This window comes from Sinohyriopsis cumingii, chromosome 11 (assembly GCF_028554795.1).
Source record: "Sinohyriopsis cumingii isolate HCF-2022 chromosome 11, ASM2855479v2, whole genome shotgun sequence".
Classification (NCBI taxonomy): domain Eukaryota; kingdom Metazoa; phylum Mollusca; class Bivalvia; order Unionida; family Unionidae; genus Sinohyriopsis; species Sinohyriopsis cumingii.
In genome coordinates, this window is record NC_142971.1 from 68,278,533 (window position 1) to 68,297,900 (window position 19,368).

General features: G+C 36.8%; 1 pseudogene across 1 annotated transcript in view; it reads right to left on the bottom strand.

Moving 5' to 3' along the window:
• LOC149788628 (uncharacterized) overlaps positions 1-19,368 on the bottom strand; it is a 140,111-nt pseudogene that overhangs the window by 78,384 nt on the left and 42,359 nt on the right. The window contains exons 3-5 of the transcript XR_016424184.1: positions 6,309-6,419; positions 5,834-5,999; positions 4,867-4,947 (exon numbers count right to left, since the gene is read on the bottom strand). The product of XR_016424184.1 is annotated as an uncharacterized LOC149788628 (transcript). The remainder of the gene's footprint in view (positions 1-4,866; positions 4,948-5,833; positions 6,000-6,308; positions 6,420-19,368) is intronic.

The window sequence follows — 19,368 nt, forward strand, 5'->3', positions numbered from 1 at the left end:
TGAGAAGGATTTAAAAATATTTACATGATCATCACTACTAAATTCACACACATGAAATACAATTCAGCTAAAACAGCATGCACTAGTAATATATATTGTTTAAATTTATTACATATATGTGAATTAGAACTGAAAAGTTAAAAAAAATGAATAACCGAGACATTTTACATCCTGCACCTCATGATCAAATAAAATATGCTCCAATATGAGAGAGGAGAGAGAGAGAGATTTCAGGATGAATTGCTTTGCAGTGTTATTTGCATGTTACTTAAATATGCTGCAGCTGTGGTGAGGTCATTCCAGCTAACACCTGTCTCAGAGCAAGATTATGCAAACCAGATCAAATTAATGAGGCAACTAGTAGGAAAATGAGGCTTCTCATAGGTTGTTATTGTGAATACAGTACCATGTAATGCCAGGTAAGTTGTAACTCTTGCAAGTTTCTCAACTAATGACACCTTTTGTACCTGCCAACAGAACTGTCAGATCAATTAAAATTAACAACTAGCATCAGCAAAGATCAAAACCAAATGCTTCCTAACTACAAGAAGTGTAAACGCATGGACTCATATAGGATAATATGCACTGATACATATAGGATAATATGCACTGACACATACAGGATAATATGCACTGACACATACAGGATAATATGCACTGATACATAAAGGATAATATGCACTGACACATACAGGATAATATGCACTGACACATAAAGGATAATATGCACTGATACATATAGGATAATATGCACTGACACATACAGGATAATATGCACTGACACATAAAGGATAATATGTACTGATACATATAGGATAATATGCACTGATACATATAGGATAATATGCACTGACACATACAGGATAATATGCACTGACACATAAAGGATAATATGCACTGATACATATAGGATAATATGCACTGACACATACAGGATAATATGCACTGACACATAAAGGATAATATGTACTGATACATATAGGATAATATGCACTGATACATATAGGATAATATGCACTGACACATAAAGGATAATATGTACTGATACATATAGGATAATATGCACTGATACATATAGGATAATATGCACTGACACATATAAGATAATATGCACTGATACATATAGGATAATATGCACTGACACAAAAAGGATAATCTTATTTGTTGGGAATGGAGAGGTTCTTGTAATGGCAAAGAAAATTACACAGCATGCTAAATGTTCATTCTTGGGATTTAACCTAAATGGAATCTATAGTGATATAACTATTGTTAATATTTAAACTTTGAAACTGAAGGAGTATGGAAATGTATTTTAAAAGTTAGCATTTACTATTTAATTTATTAATGTTTTCTGCTTTGACAAAAGTTTTACCTAAGTAGATTCTGTAAGGTACAAAACAGCACGAAGAAGAGCTGAAATCTCTAATCATGTCGTAGCATATTTTATTTTGATCATGATGTACAAGAAGAAAAATGCAATGGAATACATATACCTCCCTCCCCTTCTTCAAAACAAAACTGTGGAAAAAGCATTTTAGCATCAGCAATGCAATTTCCCTATTGCAGGTAATAGGAATTAGCATTAGATTTTGGTGGTTCACTTTTCCAAGCAGGTACCAGTCTGTTGGCCTGTGCCATACGTGACAAATAATCTGTCCAGGTTTAAATTTCTGTATATAAAAATCTTGGAAAATGGTCACTGTATTGTAAGGTCCTGACTTTGTAGAACTTCCACCAGTATTTCCAACCCAAGTCTTTAGGAAGTCATCGTCAAATGCCAATTTTACATGCAGAAGCTAAGTGCTCTTATCTTGAGTAGTAAGACTTACAGTGTCCATTTACAGTGTAGGATTTACAGTGTCCATAAATCCACTATTATGTGTAAACACAAAATTATTTGTCTACATTCATCTGCATGTGGTCAGTGTGGTTCCAACAATCTAGCATTACTTCTATCATTAGAATAGGATTCATGTCAGTTTCAATTTCCATAGCAGTAGCCACTGACTTTTGTTTTTATCGTCATTTGACAAATGTCTTAAATCTCAAATCCCAAAGACAGAATCTTATAGGCATCTGCATTCCGCTGATCCTGCATTCCACTTTGGAGCTGAACATTTAAATTTTATCCCATCTGTAACTCAGTATATTTTCAGTTCAGCATCGTTAAATGTAGCTAAAACTACCTTATTCATTTAAAATATTTGATATGAAACAAATTAGGTACTATTTGCTACATTTATGATGCTGACCTGAAAATGTACTGAGATGCAGATATGATAAAATTGCTGTCTGGAATGAATTATAGTGAAAAAGACAATGCTGAGTATTGATATGGCCTCATCTTATACTCAGCATTGACTTATATATGGATGAAGGATGGAAAAATTGATAAAATCTGCAAATTTGATTATACTTCACATTGACTTACAGGCGGCAACTACAGTACATCTACCAACCACTGCTTACCACATCCATTTTTAAATCTCATGATGAAACAGCCAAGAAAGGTAAAATGATAAAATTTTACAAAACCTAATCACATTTCATCTCCAACTACGAGGATTTTCAAAAGAACAAGAACAGCACACTTCAATAACTGTTACTGAATTCATCAACAAAATTTGTGTTGCTGTTATTGTTATATGGTTTAATGCCATGATTCAACAGATGATAGGCTATACATGGTGGCCAGTATAACTGGTGGAGGAAGAACCTGGCAAAGAACCACCAACCCATGAGAAGCTACCAGCGTTTTCTCACATACCCACATTGGCCGAGCCTGATATTCAAACCCCATGCAGACTGATGTGAGATGGCAGTGATCCATAATAGTGAGTGCTTTTGACCACTCGGCCACTTGGGGCCCCCCAAAATTTGTGTCAAATTGCCATTAGCTGAATTGTCCATCATCTAACTTAATATGCAGCTTCTCACCACTCATCAAAATTTCTACTATCTTATCAAACTGGAAATGTGTAGATATAGCAGACATCGGAATGATCACATTGTTCTAATACCCTAACAACACAGCCATATGAATAACCTGGATAGATATATTAACACACTCTATACATTAAAACTCTGCAATTTTATATCACAGTTTTTTTATAATAAAAACAAACTTTTAAACATTATGGGGGGAATGGGAGGCTTTGCTACACCAGGAGAATTGTTCTGCTTGGAAGGTTGTATGTTTAATAGTGTAGAAAAGATGTGCAATATTATGAACACATGCAGAGACAAACACAATCATATAAACCTTGCCACTTCCTCAAAAGCTTGAAGACATGAAATATTTAATTAGTTGCTGATGTTAAATTGACAGCGGTTATAGGCTCCTCTTTAAAGAAAAATTTCTCAACTGTAGAAAATGCTCTCTTAATCTTTCCTTCACATTTTGAATGTTGATTGAGTTTGTTTTTCAATACAGGTTTAGACTAATTACACATGATGACTGCTCTTTATCACCCACTCTGGCATTTGTTGTAGAAAAGGAATCAAGTTCAACATGGACCAAAAAAATAATAAAGATATCTAAGTTAATGTGACCAAAAATGGTTATTGCATTACAGGAATTATACACCATGGGACAACCTGCAGAACTTGAAGTTGTATATAAGGGTGAACTAGATGGACGGTTAGTCAAGTCAGTAAATGAGTAATACAGTTTGCAAGTTCTGGCAATTAACTCATAACCAGTGTCAATTTGTTACACTTTTAAAGCTCATATGTGTGAGAGCATTCATACAAATTCACAGGGATTGGTCGATTTGCTGGCAATTTATTGATTGTGTATGTTTATTGTACACTGGGCTTGCTACGGTGGCTCAGTAGTTAGTGTGTCTGACTCATGACCAAAAGGACGCATGCTTTTGAATCCTATCATTGGACCAGCCTGGTTCAACTACCAAGGTGTGTCCTTGGGCAAGGTACTTTATTTCAATTTTCTCAGTATTAAATAGCCTATATGTGTTACTGTGCCATAAAGTAACAAACCAAACAAATCTAATGTACATCAGAATCCACAAAATAAATGACTCATTTTGTTATGTAATTTAAAATTTACTGAGCCAAGACGACATTACAATATAGTTAAGTGTTTCTGACAAATGTAAAATGAAAATATTATTACAGCTACTTTAATTTTTGCAGCAAAATTAATGTTATTTTTCTATACTTTTGTATTTATTTGCATTCAATTCTCACTCTACTGTGAGTAGCATATGAGAACCAGTTTCCCTTCCCACTATGCATTAACAGTTTAAGGTCTAAATTATTATTACGTTTTAGGTAGATGAATATCTGGTTTGATTGCATATAGAGATCCAAACTGTCTGATATGTACATGTACACCATCTGCCATTGAATGGTAGCTTGTAAGGTTGTTCTCCTCCATAGTCAGTAAAACACAGAGGATAACAGTTTGTCTAGCGAAATCACAGCACTGTATAAGAAATGGTTCTTTCCCATTTTTGAGGGGGGACCCCGAGTGGCCAAGTGGTCTAAAGCGCTCTCCATTATGGATCACTGTCATCTCACCTCTGTCTGCATTGGTTCGAGTCTAGGATTCGGCTAACGTGGGTATGTGAGAAAGCTCGCCAGTAGCTTCTCGTGGGTTAGTGGTTCTTCCCGGGGTTTTTCTGGGTTCTTCCTCCACCATTAATACTGACCGCCATGCATTGCCTATCGTGTGCTGAAATATGGCGTAAAACCCCATAACAACAACAACAACAACCATTTGTGAGGTACATTCCATCCTTTAATTTAAGTGACTTCGCAAACGTAATGGCCTCAACCTGTGTTTGAAAGTGAACTGAAAACCTATAAATTTTGAGTGAACTGTGATGTTATTTTGAGCCTTACTTCTTGAATTCCTTCAGTTGATCATACTTTTGTAGTCCATCATTTGTTGGCCTGGCCATAGCGAGTATTTTGTCAGTTACCCTACAACAAAAAGGAAATAGTTTAAATAAATCTGATCCCTTTATAAAGTGACTAAAACAATGACATGCTGTATGCTGTTCTGAAACATTAATTACAACATTTTGATGCACTTGTCTACAAGAATTTTTTTGACATGACAATTAAAAAAATTCCTCATAACTTGATTTAATACATATGCAGAGATTCAAAAGCAGTCACTGTCAAGATAAAAGCTTCAAGACTTAACACAGGTACCACACATACTCACATATCAGTCAAGTGAAACTGCAAAACCACAAAGACCTTAACCTGCCAAAACACACTACACCTTCAGATCAGGGTCTATGTTGCTTGTCCTACTGATTAGTCCTAACAAACTGCACAGACCCAGATCTGCCAGCATATTATGCAACAGCAGATCTGGGTCTGTGCAGTTTGCAGTGGGACTTATAAGTGAATATATATGGTACTATCATTAGCAGAATAAAAATGCTATGAATAAAGTTTTCGAGGAATAGCAGTTTCATCATTCCTATCTATAGAAAATCTAGCACTAATTCAAAAAGTACATACAGTGCATAACATTTTTATTAAAACAGCCATTAGAATGGAAAAAATGCAACAAGATAACTGAAATGCAGTAAAACACACTAATTGACAACTAGCAGGCAGGAAATGTGGAATCTTTCTGAAACGAAGGGACATAAGCTGACTGAGCAGAGGTTGAATTCTACACATAGTTCGACTTTAAATTTATCCATATATGTAGTTATATTTTATCACTGAAATCAAATACTAAATAAATAACAAATAAAATAATATACCTAAATTACTAACAAGTATATACACATTTGTACACAGACCACTCTATGACCCAAATACTTATTTCCAATATTGAAATATATACCATTGAGAATACAGTCCAGGAATGACCATCTCCTCCTTCTTCCATCCTTTTCCTATGCAGTATTTGCATTTTTTTCCTCCACAGAAGAAAGCACACTGTTTTTCTGTGGATATCACACTGCGGGCTGCATCAGATATCAAGCTGTACTGACCCCGTGGTTTGACATCTATGGAAAATGTTTAAATTATGTAAATGAAATGTTAGTCTTTAAATAAAATTAATATCATACCATTTTTAAAATTGCCTGACAAAATACATGACAGCTTGAAATATATTAGAGCAAGCTGTATATTAAATATTCCTTAAATAAATGGTAGTGATGAATATGGTTCTTTAATGAAACCCCAAAACACTGATATGTGGCAACCAAACATAATATGCTGGCCCTGAGAATAGAACCCTAATGCACAGTGATGTCTATGAGACTTTACATCAGTGCCCTCTCTGGCCCCTATCATTATAATCAGAATACTACCTTTAAATAGATTTGCCCTTTCCTCTGTCCAGGCCAGATCCTCCTCCCCAGGGTGCAGGTGTTCATCTGGGTCTGGCTCCATCACAAGCATCCTTCTCCAGTTAGAGAAACCTCAATAGAGAATAATGAAAAATGTTTAATGCTGCACCATGATCAGGAGCTACAAGATCGCAGTCCCACAAATTTAAGCACCAAATATACAAGGATCTGAAATATAAAATGATTGGCCTTTGAAGTCCCTTAACCATCAAAGGCACATCAACAAATTTAAGTACAGTGCCAATTGCGTATCAACAAATTTAAGTACAGTGCCAATTGTGCATCAACAAATTTAAGTACAGTGCCAATAAAAATGACAGCTTTAATTCAAACTTTAAACCAGGAAAACTGCTAACCTCACGTGTAAATTCATAGTATTGAACGATGATTGCCATAACTGAAAGTCATGCAGGTCATTAGGTGTTTGGCATAGTCTTTTCCAGCAATACAGGTCATTTAAATAACACAATACATAGTTTCAATATAAACTTTATTGTAAATATACATAATCTTTGGCATAATGGGGCAAATCCTGTCACAACACACTGCACCAGCCAAGCTCTGAATTTTTCTTTAGGAATACATCAGGAAGATAGACTCAGGAGAGTCAGGGTTATGAAGAGTGTCAGACATCTGTATGTGGAGCCACAAGGGGCTGATACGAGATATACAGGGACACTGATAACCAAAACTCAATAAGTCTGATCCTCAGGATTGCTATGATAATAAACATCAGCTGAAACTCCATACATGCACCATAAAAACAGGCATGAAGTATATGGGCATAATAGTTTAGTACATTTAATTTTGAGAATTTGATTATGCATACCTTTAAATAGGGTTTATTCACTTTGTTTTGCTTCTTGTTGATCAATGTTTCTTGGAAGATCATTATACAAATACCCTGAGATATATATGGAAAAATCAATGTTAAAGTATAACAACAGTTTTTGGCAAGGCCAAACAAGGGGTGTTATCCAAAATAAACCAGACTTAATGTCACACAATGATGTCACAAAGAAAGCAGAGTGTATACGAAAATTTGAATAACCACCTGCACTAGTACTGATTAAACCAAACAGCGACATTTCTTGACCCAATTTATTGCTGGCCTGGTATTATACAAATCAGGTTTCTCTCCAGTTTGAGGCTGCTCCAATAAATCAAATACATACCAATAAAATATTTCCTTCTTTCTTTAATAAATAAAAAAAATTACAATAATTTCTTAAAGTTAGCTCTTAATAGGTTCAGATTTATCTGTGAATTGTCCAAATGATGCTTAATGAATTATACAAAATGAATGAATATTACAAAAGTTACATTCTGTAGAAATAGGATAATTTCTAACTTTTAGTAAGTTTAGGTTTTTTAACTGAAAATTATCTCCAAAATGTTTTATATGAAATTTCTAACAAGAGTCCTTTGAAAGGACTGATGCTGTCCTGGCTGAACATTTTCCAGGAATTCAACATATGATCATTAAAATTCTTTCTTTTAACTGCAGAGTGTTGAAACCATCTCTGATATTCTTCTACAATAACAAGATTTTCAAGATGGCTGTCAATTGGTGGCAATATTGGATATCAGACAGGTATCATTTCCACTTAGTACCAACAATACATTGTAAGAAGTCTTTTGGTGAAAGCACAATGTTGTGTGTGTGTGTGTCTGAGTGTGCACATGCAAGGGAGAGGAGTCTGAAGATGATATTCAATCATAACAGTTAAATGATCCATTTATCTAGTATACCCTGTACTAATATTTTCCTGTTAACTCATATGCATTATGTATGTATGTTTACATAATCCTGTTTTTACTTCTTTAAAAAAAAATTTCATTCTTGAACTCATTTTGAAACCAAAGAGCTTCACAATGGAGCTGACACTTATAAAATAAAATGTACATCTGTATTTTGTTTCTGACTTTGTCCAAAATCAAGTTAATGGCATACCTGACTAGGGACATTTATTTAATAAACAATAAAATACATAGCTAAATATTTCTCTATGATTGTGGAATAAATATTCAGATCATTATTAATGATAAACATGTTTACATGAGTCTGATTTGAAAATACGGTCTTGATTCTGACCTTAGAAACTTGCAGAAAGGAAATTTCTTATTATGTTGACAGAGTATTTTCAGAAAATGGCAATGGTAATGATGGTGGGATGTATAATCTTGTTTATATTAGGATTATGTATTCATTCTTGCCATAACGTCTGAAGCAGAGTCAGTCTTACTGTTGTATTTACTTTTTATTTGGGGTGGAATTATTTATTAAAATTATTACTCACTGTAATTACAAAATACTCAAAAAATATTCTTGGACTAAAACATTACTTGGGAATTATAGTGAATTCAGACAAAGACATCTTGGATTATATTATTTTGATACATTAAAAGAATGTCCATAGGTTACCACATTCAAGGCCACTGGCACATTAGCATGTTCAACACTATAGCACATGAACACATTCTATATAGGAATTTATTTGGAATACCACTGTAAATCAACTGGAACTTCCTACATTTGCATTTGTGATAGAACATTTACAACTATTTGGGACTCAATTCATAATAATGTAAGTTCTTTTTAAATTTTCACTTTATACTGTAGATGAAGAAATTATTTATCAACAAGATTCCCAGAGGCAATTCCTATGAGGAATATAAAATCTAAATCCACAGCAAAAGCTTTAATAAAGTTTTTTTTTATTATATAATTTGGCCTTCTCAAACTGGCTCAATCTGATCAGCAGTCAAATTTTATGTCTGGAGTTTTCCAGCAAGTTATGTATGAATTTTATCCAGCAATTAAGATCTTCTGCCGATCACCCTGAAAGCCAATGGGCGTTATAAAGATTTCATCAAACCTTTAAAAATATGATTCGGTCATTTTGCTTTGATGGCAGAAAAGATTGGGATGAAGATGTACATTTACTGTTGTTTGCTGTTAGGGGATCAGTCTAAGAATCATTAAGATTTGGTCCTTTTAAACAAGATTTGGGATATACTGTCCATGGACAATTGCAGTTATTAAAAGATACACTTCTTTCTTCTTTCAACAGAAGATTCAGAAATTAATCTTCTTGACTATGTTTCTAGTTTTAAATATAAATTGTCAAAGGCTTGTCAAGTTGCAAGAACTAAACTGCACTCTTCTCAGTCCAAAATGAAATTACGGTATCACAATAATACAAAGGGAAGGAGTGTTCAGCTGGTGATAAAGTTTTGGCTCTCTTCTCCATACCTTATAATCAATCCTCTTGCCCATACCTTATAATCACTCCTCTTGCCCGTACCTTATAATCAATCCTCTTGCCCATACCTTATAATCAATCCTCTTGCGCATACTATATAATCAATCCTCTTGCCCATACCTTATAATCAATCATCTTGCCCACATCTTATAATCAATCCTCTTGCCCACACCTTATAATCAATCCTCTTGCCCACACCTTATAATCAATCCTCTTGCCCATACCTCAAAATCCTCTTCAGTACTATGATCTTTATATAGTTGAAGAGAAAGTAAATGACAAATTATATCATTAACATTCCTTGGAGGTAAAAACACAAACAACTTTCCAATATAAATATGCTAAATGAGTGTGTTGATAGTGATAGCCACGTTAATCATGCAGCAAATTTGTACCTGTTCCACACTGTGAGTATTTATTTGATAGAATGCAACCAGACTATTCTGACTTTGACGTATCCAGTCTTCAGAATTCAGAAATACATGTACTGAATAATCTGGACCAGAAACTTTCACATCAACATCTACAAGAAATGAGTGAATTAAATCAGCTATTATCTGAAATTGAGCACTTGTTTCCAGATGTGCCTGTGCAAACAAATAAAATCTACCATGAAGCAGATATTGTAGATTCTATCCCTTTGAAACAGCATCTCTATGGGAGGAATCCTCTCAAAGATGAAAGTTTGAAAAACAAGATTCAGTATTTGCTGGAGAATAATTTTGTAGAACCAAGCTAAAGTGAATGGAGTTCACCATCTATTCTTGTGCCAAAACCAAATACAGTAATACCTTGTGCATTCGCGTTTCTGGATTCGTGAATTCACGGATTCGTGAAATTTTCATTGGTACCCTTCTACGTACATGTTTTCTTTATTTTATTGAATTGTACCTTTGTTATATGACTTCTGTGACATATGAAGTTTACCTAGTTTACCTTCCTGACAATGACAAAGAAAACGTCAGTCATTAAGTTTACAGTCCCATTCGTTACTTGGTTTTACCTTACTGTGAGTGCAAAAGAAAACGGCAGCCAATGGATTAGTATAGGGGTAATATTAGTACATGTATACATGTACCGTACTGTAAATGCGCTAGTGTGGCAAATACCCATTAGGCGATAATGTACTCTATTTTTACGTCAACCATTTATTTCTCTTTTTAAGGGTAATGTATTAAGCTAACTTTTAAATGAAATTAAAGTGCTTTGGGAGCATGATTTGGGTCATATTTAGGGTTTAAACCCTAGAAATAAGCATTTATAAGCATTTTTAGTGACTCATACCAAACATTCGCAATTCCTCCTGATCCGCGACTGGTTCTGGAACCTAACCTCGCAAATGTTCGAGGTATTACTGTACTACTTTCTGCATGTGCACCAATTGTAAGTGAACAGTGTGATAAAAACATTTATTTCCTATTCCATGAATTGATGACAAAATTGGAAATGCAAAATATGTCACGAAGTTTGACCTTTTAAAAGTATTCTGGAAATATTCTACTGACAGAAGGGCAAATAAAATTTCTGCTGTGGACTTTATCAATATTAAGTGATGTCATTTGGGATGAAATGTTGTCATTATACTTTCCAACATTTAATGAACATGATTATATCTGGTCAAAATAATTATAACGTTTACATTAATAACATCATCATTTACAATGACACGTGGAAAGATCACTTGCAAACCATTTGGAAATTCTTTGATAGACTCACTGATGTAAATGAAACAATTAATTTAAGTAAAAGTGAGTTCTGCCATGCTTGTGTTATTTTTTTAAAGACATATTTTGGGGCATGGTCAAGTTAAATGTATAGAAGTTAAGGTCAAGAGTATCTCTTAATTCCCCGACTCAATAAGTAAAAAGCAGCTGATGTGATTTTCAGGTATGGCTGGATATTATCATAAAGTTTACTCCAATTGTTCCATAACTGCAGAACCCCAGACCAATTTGTTGTGTAAGAAAGCCAAGTTTCATTGGTAGAAAAATGTTAGGAGGCTTTTGATAAGTTAAAGGCTACACTTAAAGAGTGCACCAGTTCTTTCAACTCCAAATTTCAGTCAATCATTTAAAATATCTGTTGATGCATGTGGTGTTGGGGTTGTTGGAGTTCAAGAAGACAAAAATGGTGTAAATCATCATTTGCTGTTTCTCTAAGAAATTAAATAAGCACCATAGAAATTATTCCACAATCGAGAAGGAATGTTTGGCTTTGATATTGGCATTGCAACACTTGAAGTGTATATTCATTCAGCTCCTTCTCTAATTTTTGTATTCAGTGATCACAACCCCCTTACTTTCATTAGCAAGATGAAAAACAATAATCAGAGATTATTAACGTAGAGTTTATGTTACAGTAATACAATATTGGCATCAGGAACATCAAGGGAAAAGATAATCTAATTGCAGATTATACTTTCACAAGTATAGAAGGATTATATGCTTCAGGTATACTTTGTGTCATTCATAAGGCTTCATCTTATGTTATTTTAATCATACCAGTATGTATATTTGACTAATATTTTTAAAAGAGAGCTTTATTGCACAATCTTTCTTATACTTTATAAGGTGAGGTTTAATGTATTTTTAATTTTGTATTGTTTGCTGACTTTTCTTAATGTTATGTACCTCTGTGTTTTGTACCTGACCTTGACCAGAATTAAGTTAATGGTCTACCTGACCAGTGATATTTATTTTGTAAACAAATAATACATAGTTATGTATTACTCTATGAGTTTGGGTTCAGATAATTATTACTGATAAACATATTTACTTGAGTTTGAGTTAAAGCTACATATGAGTTACAAATCACACAGCAAATAACAGTCTTTTCAAAAGCACTGGATGAAAAAAGATCCTGTTGGTCAGGGATATAACAGATATGACAGAAAAACTTACAAATGTCACCCAGAGAATTCCTTGTCAAACTCCTGCGGCCAGATCTTAAACCCAACAACTCTGAGTTTAATTGCAATAATTACCTCCATATAAATGGAACAGCCATGGGGACTAAGATGGCCCCCTCATATGCAAATATCTTTATGGGCCAAATAGAAAGCCAACTTATTGACTATGTAAGCAATACACTATACCAATGATGTGGAAATGAAATGGAATGATAGGATGGAAAAGCTTGATGAATTCATCATGAAGATCAATACTTTCCATCATCTCATCAAATTCACTGCTGAAATTTCAAGCACAAACCATATATGCATATATAGAAAAAGCAATAATATTAAATTGCTCCCCAAGGCCATCATAAAAGGCTGATAATTTGTCAGACGAAGTTCTGAACTGCAGGGAGCAATTAAAGGCTTCAAAAAGAACATGCACAACTGACAGCAAAAGCAAACAAACTGTCAAAGGAATGTGAGTCTTTAAAAACCATATATGAGTCAGCATGGAATAGCATTATAAATCTGAAAAAAAGCTATCAGATTTCAAGACAAAATTTATGAGCTTTAAGAAAACAAACAATAAAACCATCAGATGTGACATAAGTAAGTCATCAAGCTCTTGCCTTATTCTGGAAAAGAACGCCATAAAAATCAAAGAGAAAGTAAAACTATTAAATAAAGACAAAGATTAACTCCTGTCAGAATATGGCTATGCTACTTCAAATAGTATGCATCCTGACATTTTAACAGCAGTGCAGGAAGACATAATAAATATGAAACCAGAAATTGGCAATACTCTGAAAGAAGAATCACAAAGGCACATAAGTGAAAAAAGCAGGCTTATGAAGCAGCAGAGGGGGCGAATCCGACATTTTGTCCAATCGTTATTTTGCTTAATTATTACTTTCTGCACTCAACGATCTAGTGTCGTCAGCGCCTGGTAAAAAAAAAACGACGATGTCGTTGGGGGGTCGACGCGTCGTCATTTGGTTTAATTAACACCTTCTGCGCGTCGATCCCCAGCGTCGTCAGCGTCCGGTAAGCACATCGACGACCGCGTCGATGTCATCGCCCCCTCTGCTGCTAAGTAGTTATTTACAATGAAAATTATTTACAACTAACCGAATATTTGGTCAAGTCCGATACGATATCGTGTCCGAGGATCATGTAAATTTATCGTTACGAATCCATGTGGGGTCGACTGAGCATGACTAAAAAAGTTTCGAAAAACATTAAAGTCCATGTCACCGCCGCACCATGTCTGCCAAATATTTCGTAGCGTGTGTGTATCAACGCCGTTGAACACAGCAAGAATATTACAGTTGTCTCTAATTACTTTTGGAATCTGAGTGTATCGTTGAGTGACATATATCACGTCAGTGTTTTTATGCCTGCCTCTGGAAAATATCCTAGCTGGGTTTTTTTGATTGTCTAACATAACATCATCGTACACGACTAGATTGTTAACGTCGCCATCAATATCATCAATACCCGGTGCATCATTGATATCTGTAATAAACTCGATGACATTTTTTTTAGCGATCGCTGATGCATTCTCGTTGAAATCTTTCAACACCTCGTAGCATCGTTGATCATCTACGCTAGGGGCGATTAAATACAACTTATCCCACTTCATCCATCTCATTATTAAATTGAGTAACAATTGCGTCTTGCCGGATCCAGAAGGTCCGATGATAATCATCCGGATCGAGTTTGGTAACGCTGCAACATGCTTAACTGGTTCTCTTGTTTTAGTCGCCGAAAAATCAATTATATTCATATTTCTATACATAAATTATGGATCTATATTGTGTGAAGTGTAGAGTGCGTACTGGCACAAATGATATGACAACCGTTACAACAAGAAATAATAGATCGGCGCTTACTGGTAAGTGTGTACAATGCGGTACAAAGAAATTTAGATTTATTTCTATTAGACCCGGAGATGTTTTAAAAAAAAGCGAGGAGGTGACATCGCAGCCAAATTGGCAAAACTCCCCGGAACACCGTGGGCAAAGTATCCAGGAGAAAAGCACCTCCCAGGATATAGCTACTGTGGCCCCGGAACACGATTAGATATTAGACTCGATGATCAAAATCAGCCCAAACCCGGTGAGTATCCAATAAACGCTATCGATAAGGCGTGTCATGCTCATGATGTTGCTTACAAAAGTAGCGATCTGCAACAGCGTCATATCGCGGATGTAAAATTAATTCACGCATTAAATGCTATTCCTGATAAATCCGTCAAAGAAAAATTGGCCTCATGGTTGGTAAAATCGGCTATGAAAGGTAAATTAATGATGGGCGCTGGTAATTAATAACAACATGGAATCCATCTATTATTCTCCGAGAGGATACTGGAAGGGGAAGGCCGCAATTGGTAAGCTTGCAAGCGCTGCAAAGGTAACAAAGACCACTGCGGCTAATTGGTTATCCAAACAGGCTATATGGCAAATCTATCTACCACCGCCTAAACAAATCAACTTCTCGCGCTTTGATGTCAGCGTACCTAATGAAGTTCATCAGGCTGATATATTATTTCTGCCGCATGACAACGGTTACAAATACGCGCTAACCGTAGTTGATGTTGCGAGTCGATACAAACAAGCGGAGCCGTTAAAAACAAAGTCGGCAACTGAAGTAGCCGCTGCGTTTGAAAGAATTTATCGAAGAGGCCCTCTGCGCTGGCCAAATCTATTACAAGTTGATCCCGGTAGTGAATTTCGCGGCGCTGTTTTATCAACGCTGAAACATCATAGCGTCGCGATACGACGAGGTCATACTGCGCTACATCGTGATCAGGCAATTGTTGAACGATTCAATCGAACTCTCGCTGAACGGTTATTTGGATATCAATACGCGAAGGAATTCATCCAAGAAAAACGATCTCGTGAATGGGTTAAAAGGTTGCCAGGTGTAATTTCAGCGTTAAATAACGAGATTACCCGAGCAATCAACATGAAGCCCAGCGACGCGATTAAAGAAAAGTATATACCCGGAAGATCAAAAATAGATAGCGTTTCCAAGCCGATTCTCGGCGATGTCACTGTTAGATATCTGTATGAACCAGGAGAGCTTGAAGGCGGTAAAAAAAGAGCTACTGATCCTATCTGGAGTGTTACCACACATAACATATCAACGATAACACGATCAACTGGTAGACCACCGATCTATAGACTGGATTCAACTGCTCCTCAGCGTGGATTTACACGCGAGCAACTACAAGTGATACCTGACGATACTCAATTACCCCCGCGTGGTCTTAACTAGCGCCGTTGCGTCTATTGCACTCAAGACAGGTCAACCTCACATTGTTTTTGACATGACCGAGACTGTTATCGATCCTATCCACGGTAAATTGGCGAGTGTCTTTATCCGAATAACGCCAACTCATTATACAATTGCAACTCGCGCAGTGATTATTCTGTTGTTGTCGTAGCGAGATTATTAATTCGGCATCAATATCAAAACGCCGCTGTTTTTTTTTATCCTGTTGGCGGTAACCCGAGAGTTTTCTATCAATGACGCTTGCATCGATGGTGACTCCGTCGGTGACTCCGTCACCGGCTCCGTCAATAACAATTCTTCGAAGCTGATTTATCCTTCGTACTCTGGACACTGCAAGACAGACTAGATTCGACCATTCGATGCGATTATCAACTATCCAAACAATTGTGTCCGTGATGGTTAGTCCCTGCGAGGAATGTATTGTTGTTGCGTATCCTAGCGTCCACGGGGATTTATCAGCACGTAGCGCGTCCTCGACGACGCTGATATCAACGAGCACAATATCATTCAGCACGAGAATTTGTTTTTTTGTCCCCGACGCTGTCGGGCCTGGAATTTCAACTTCAATGTTCTGCCGCCGTGTGTCCGCGGGTCTATAACATAACGGCACTGGACGCGTTGGAAACTTTTCCTTATGCAACGTAAACAACTTCCGCTGAAGTGTGTCTCTGACTATCTTTCTACTCGCTACAATCAAATCGTTTGGTCTCCATGTTTCCCAGAATTCATTCAACGGCGTTTCCGGAATCACCTCGCGGATTATTTCACACTGAACTCTATCCGGCTGTAATCTGATTAGTTTTTTAACCTCGCGCAGTTGTTCATCAAGTGCTCGGTAATCAGTATCGGTTTCTTCATAATAGTCTACGAACCCGCTCAACCAATCATGTGGACCCTCGCCGACAAATGGTGGTGGTTGGCCATGATCCCCACACATGATTACTGCTGTATTCGCGCGCAGCAACCACTCAAGAAACATTTGTAAAGTATCTAACGAAACAGTACATATCTCATCCCAGATGATAATGTCGGGAATAAATTTTTCACCCATTCGATCAGGATTCCACTCACCGCCGCTGTATCGAAAGAAGCTGTGATAAGTAACGGCGTCAACATTTCGTTGTTTTATCTCTCGCGCTAGTCTATGAGTCGGTGTAAGCACGATTATACTTGCCCGCATTCGAAATAATTCAATTGCCCGAGTCGTCTTTCCTGACCCGCCACAGCCGCTTAAATAAACCGTCTTGTGTCTACAAATTGGATCAGAACACGATGGTGCATTAGACCATTCTGACAATTTATCACCGCGTAAGTAGTTGTTCTCAACGGTGACATCTGCTGACGGGGAATAATCGCGTCGTATTTCATTTTTAATTCTCCATGTACCCCAACTCTCGTCCGGACTAGTAAACTCGGCTACGTTTCCCTTATACGCTACGTCAATATAAAATGAATCAACGGCTACTCTAACCGCGGTATCGGGGAATCTATTTATCATCGAGAATAAATTGATAGCGGCATAACCCAGCATAGACGCCCTCAAATGTGGATACGCCGGGCTGTCTCCATCGCTGTAGGTAACAACTGTACCCAACCTCGTTCCATTGGACAAGAAAGCTGTTTTGCAGTTCACGTATCTATTTTTTGCCACTGCGTCCTTGATTACGAAATCATATTCTGCGTCATCTATAATCAGCCGTGAGCAATATCGTTTGTAGTCGTGGTTTTTTCCACCTTGTGTGAACTTACCAATTATTCTTCTACCGAGATCTTTTGCCTCGCGGTTTCGTTGGTTAAATATCCTCCTGGACCATTCGATGATATATTCCTCGTCGGCATCAATGTTTTTTCTGGACTCGTCAATTATGCTATCTAGACGCTCCGGTTCTGGTAACCAGACTTCAGTCTGTGCCCGGTATGATATAATCGCGTCACTGACAATCAACGAAACTAGCATGCTACAATCAATCATATACCGTAGCAGCGCTATTGGCAGCCACTTCTTTTCAGCCATGTGTCTACCGATCCAAATATAGCAACAGCGATGGAGTCCTGCCGCGAATTCAAATGATACTATGCGAGCGAATCCGGTTAAATCAAAATCAGGCAGTGGTCCATTAATAGCAACACGAGTCATTTCATGACTGGGGTGTCCAAATCGTTTGAAATATTCAGCGGCGGATCCATACCCGAGAAAACTCGCTGGATAACAGGCAACCATATCAACCGAGATCATAGCGTCGCGGTTGTATTCAGTGTTCCATAGTCCACCGTGATAGTATTCCAAACAACTGGATTGTACATCCGGTAGAAATTCCTTGCGCGTTGGTCTCCACGCATTTTTCCTTGCTGCAACATGAGCTACAACCGATGGAATCGTAAAACAATTTGTTAGCAGTTGTTCATCATGCTCTTCAAATTCCATGGCGGTTTTTTTCATCCTGTTGTGAAATGCTTCAGTGCGATATAAATCGCCGTTTGGTCTTACAAACTGATCAAAGGTATCCATGTCGTTTTCAGCGCTGCGAAGTAACCACACTGATACAGGGTCATTTTTACACAAGCAAGCAATAGCATCAAATAGTTTCCTCTCCGCGAGAAAACCGTCCTCTCCTAAAAATTCCCCCGGGATATACTTTACTGTTCTATCCCGTGGAAATATTGTGATCGCGGGCGTCCATGCGTGTTCGTTATGATCAATAATTTTGATTGGGGCTCCATTTGATTTGTACTTTGATTCGTATAATACTTCACCGGTTATCGTTGTAACGGTTATTGGAAATCTCAACGACGTTTCTAATCTCGCTATGTCGCTGATGGTTGCTCCACGCTCTTTTACGGTTAGTTCCCACTGGTTGATTTTGCTACGTCGTAAATCAGTCAATTTGTTTCCTCAACATGCATTTGTAAAATGCTCTATTATTCGTTCTGCTACACAATTTATCCCCGTTGACTGTTTCATCGGTTTCAGTTTTCCGATATCAGGTTTCTTATTTAACGGGTATATTCCATAAACAACTGCTGTTTCAGGATACGCTCGTTCATAGTATGGTCTGTCAATTCCGGTTAACAACCCCGGCTTGGAGTCGCGGCTGACAGTGACTGTTTTCTTGTCGCTGAGAACTGGTTCAAATTTATCACGTATGATCCAATCGCCTGATTCCACCCGGACAATGAATTTTACTCTGAAGAAATACCTTTTACCGTCAAGTTGTGATATTATCATTGCTGCGCGGTTGTCGTTCATGGTAGCATCAACAACGCCATCAATTCGAAATGTTGACCAACTATGAGATGCACCATCACGTTTGAATTCATCGATACAATCGCGTATTTTATTCAACAGGGTTCTATCGTTTATTAACGCTTTTGGTGTGTCCTTGAGGACTCTATCGAGATTGAACTTAATATTTTTCCGGGGTTTAATTACTGCTAATCTCTCGAACTCATCCATATAATTAAAACAAGTATTTAAATGAAAGAATATAGTATAATGAATAAATGCAAATGGTTGATGATTGGGTCGACAACCCCGTGCAATAAATCATGTAGAGGTGAATTC